Raw genomic sequence first — 3,792 nt, 5'->3', positions numbered from 1 at the left:
TAGAAAATAGAATTCCTTTCTTCAATGCAAGCCAAAATAAGCCTAAAAACATCACTCTGACCTTCCCCTGATTTTCGTGGAGGAGCTCATCATAAAGAAATTCTCTGATCTATGTTGTCTGAAAGTAGGTCAGAGAGCCACATTCCAGAAGCATCCTGTCCTATACCAAGGAAAAGGAATGCTACACTGAGAGGCCAAAAAGAATCTGAACACAGAGTGTGCTAGGTTACCCTCCTGTCATCCACAGGCTTTTGCCATCAGATTATATCCTTTTATCCAATCCCATTTCTACATATATGTCCATTCTTCATTGAACCTATGCAGAAAATTAAACAATTTTTACTGGATCCTTGGATTCTCATTTCTGCGGCCTCCCATGTCACATAAAACTCTTATTAAATAAATTTGAATGTTTTCTCCTGCTCATCTCTTTTGTCAGTTTTATTTTCAGATCTAACCAGGAACTCTAGGAGAGTTGGGGAAAGTTTTTTTCCCTTACAATAGTAATAAAAATTATATACAGCTTATTAGGCATTGGATAATCATATAAATGTTTTAGAGATATTAACCCATGTAATGCTCATAACAACTTCAAGAGTTTGTATAACTACGTTTTCTTACAGATGAAGAAACAGTGCACACAAACTTTAAATAATTTGCTCAATGCCACATGGTCCTTAAGAGCAATGTGAGGATTCACACCTAATTTGCCTACCTACGGAATTCCTTTTTTAAAGCTTGTTATATATGGAGTGAAAGAATTGACTGATCTTTTTACTTTACCGACTTAATTTTTCTGCCTCTAGACAACACTTTAGGAAACATTAAGAGTTTTCATATAGCCAATGACAGAAATAAGAGAGAAAAATAATGCACTTTGAAATATTGGATAAGTGCTTTCTACAAAACTTGCTCATTTATGCTATTCATTGAGATGTAAATAGTTTACGAGTTTGAGGCTTCAGTGATCAATAAGAAAGACCAAAAGAAAAAAGGGAAGAAAAAAAGGAGAGAGAGAAAAAAACAGGAAAAAAAACAGAAGTAAAGAAATAAACAATGTAAGAGAAGAGTAGATGAGATGAGTTATATCTGGATGGATTATGAGATTCCATTACATTTTCAAGGTGCAGAGTGAGATATTGCACAGGTAAGTGTGGATTTACCCAGAGGGGCTATATTTGAAGTCATATCAATGGATAAGTTTTAAAGGGTATGTAGAGCTCTTTTATTTGCACGCAGGCTGTAGAAAGTTACAAAGAACTTGCTCCCATCCTACTTAAAACAATCCAGTTAATCTATAAAATCATAATTTTTGTGATTCTATCTTGGAGCTCAGGCTGCATTTGTCTAAATAATCTCAATCCAAGCAGAGACAAGACCCTTCCAAGAGGAAATGGGACACATGAACTGTTTCACTTTTGGCAAAGGATGAGAGAAATAGATGAGGCCATTGTATAGGTATGTAAAAATAAATCAGCGAAATTTAAAAAAAAAATCTTAATTCCAAGTGTGTACTTTTGAGAAAATCAGAAAATTCTAGATTGAAAGGATTTACATTCACTATTAAAGTTTTCTCTGTCCTGTTCTGGGTGATGGGGCAAAGTCCTTTGCTCATAGAGCTCACATGATCATAGGGGAAAATAGACACAAAATAAAAGACACAAGAAAAATGTGTAGAATGTTAGTTGAGACTAACTGCTATGAAACACAAATGAAGGTTTGAAAGAGGATGTGAAAAGGTGTTAGTTTTATTAGAGTGGCAAGGAATTATCTTGTTAAGAAAAGGATAAGAAAAACAATCATGCAGTTATTTGTGGGAAAGAAGTTTCAGGAAGAAGAGAAAAATGGAAAAACTTCAGGCAGTATTTGTACTATTGCTTACAGAGAAGAGCTGGGAGGTCATGGAGTAGAAAAAAAGTGAGTGTGACAGATGGATAATAAGAAAGGAGTTCATAGATTTAATAATTGAGGAAATAATTTTTTAACCAATGAGCACTTATAAACCTCTTGGCTTTTCTTCTTATTGTGATGAAATATTGTCCAGGGTTTGTGAAGAAAATGTATGATCCAAACTACTGTTTAACAGTATAACTCTGGCTCCTACATTAAGATATGACTCAAGAGGAATAAGAATAAAATTAGGTGCACGCTACAATACTGCAGCAATAATTCTGAAACTGATAGTTATCTGGGCCAGAACGGTAGCAAAACAAATGTTTAAGTAGACACCAAATATAGTCTATATTTAGAATCACCTTAATATGCTGATGGAATGGAAATAAAGTGTGTTCGATAAAAAGGAAATTCCAAGTTAATTCTTAAGTCTTTGCTTGAACAAGTAAAGAGTGGTTTTCCATTAATGTGTGCCTAAACTTTATATATTGCTAGTACTGATCTGATAGTTAAATTATAAATTATGTTAATTACTTATATATAAAGCCCATTGAATATTGCCTGACCATGGTAAGTGCTCAGAAAAATATATTATTACTATTTTCATCTAGCCACATTATTTGGAAGTAAAAATAGCTGTTCATATTTTGCTATGCTGGATTACAGTTTTCTTCATATTTATGTTATATGGCATTTGTATATGAGACTATGAACCAGAGGATAATGTCTTAAATTACTTTAGATAATACCTGATATAAAATATACTATACACTAATAGGGAAATTATAGGTCAAATTTAAACGATCTAAATCTTTCATATTGCACATAGATTATTGTATGCTTTTTAATAATATTATGTAAATATGTTTTAGCCTATATTATAAAGATGATAAGGTAGTCTTCATTAAATTAGAATTTAAGCAACGTCTCAGCATAAGTGTTGTCTACAAAGTGATAGATTCTGTTGACCATTTTTGCAATCCAAATTGATAGGATACATTTTCCAAATCATAGAAGTAGACATAGATGAAAGCAAGATAAAACCATAGCTTATAAAAATGACTAGAAAAGTAGAAAGAGCCTGTAAATACATAAAATTATATTATGCATTTATAAGATGAGAATGAGTCAAAGACATATTATTGGGTAATAAATGCTGATTAAATACTTATTTCTAATTGCAAAAGAAAACAGATAGGGGGACCTATAAATATATATTCTGGACAACACGGATATCAAAGGAAAAACTAAATCATAATAATTTCATATGGCATTAATATTTGATAAGCAAAATTTTGAAATAAATTTAAAAAGTAGAGGAAATGCTATGTATTTAAACGAAGTGAAAAAACTAGTTGAGAGTTTGAATTAGTGAAATTTCATTAAAATAGTAACTCTTAAAATAGAGGTTACAGTACATTTTTTTAAATTTTTTTTATTATACTTTAGGTTTTAGGGTACATGTGCACAGTGTGCAGGTTTGTTACATATGTATCCATGTGCCATGTTGATTTCCTGCACCCATTAACTCGTCATTTAGCATTAGGTATATCTCCTAATGCTGTCCCTCCCCCCTCCCCCAACCCCACAACAGTCCCCGGAGTGTGATGTTCCCCTTCCTGTGTCCATGAGTTCTCATTGTTCAATTCTCACCTGTGATTGAGAACATGCGGTGTTTGGTTTTTTTGTCCTTGTGATATTTTACTGAGAATGATGTTTTCCAGTTTCATCCATGTCCCTACAAAGGATATGAACTCATCCTTTTTTATGGCTGCATAGTATTCCATGGTGTATATGTGCCACATTTTCTTAATCCAGTCTATCGTTGTTGGACATTTGGGTTGGTTCCAACTCTTTGCTATTGTGAATAGTGCCACAATAAACATACGTGTGCATGTG

Source organism: Hylobates moloch, unplaced genomic scaffold (genome assembly GCF_009828535.3).
Source record: "Hylobates moloch isolate HMO894 unplaced genomic scaffold, HMol_V3 SCAFFOLD_5, whole genome shotgun sequence".
In the NCBI taxonomy this organism is placed as follows: Eukaryota; Metazoa; Chordata; class Mammalia; order Primates; family Hylobatidae; genus Hylobates; species Hylobates moloch.
The sequence above is the reverse complement of the archived record's forward strand: the minus strand, read 5'-3'. Positions refer to the sequence as shown.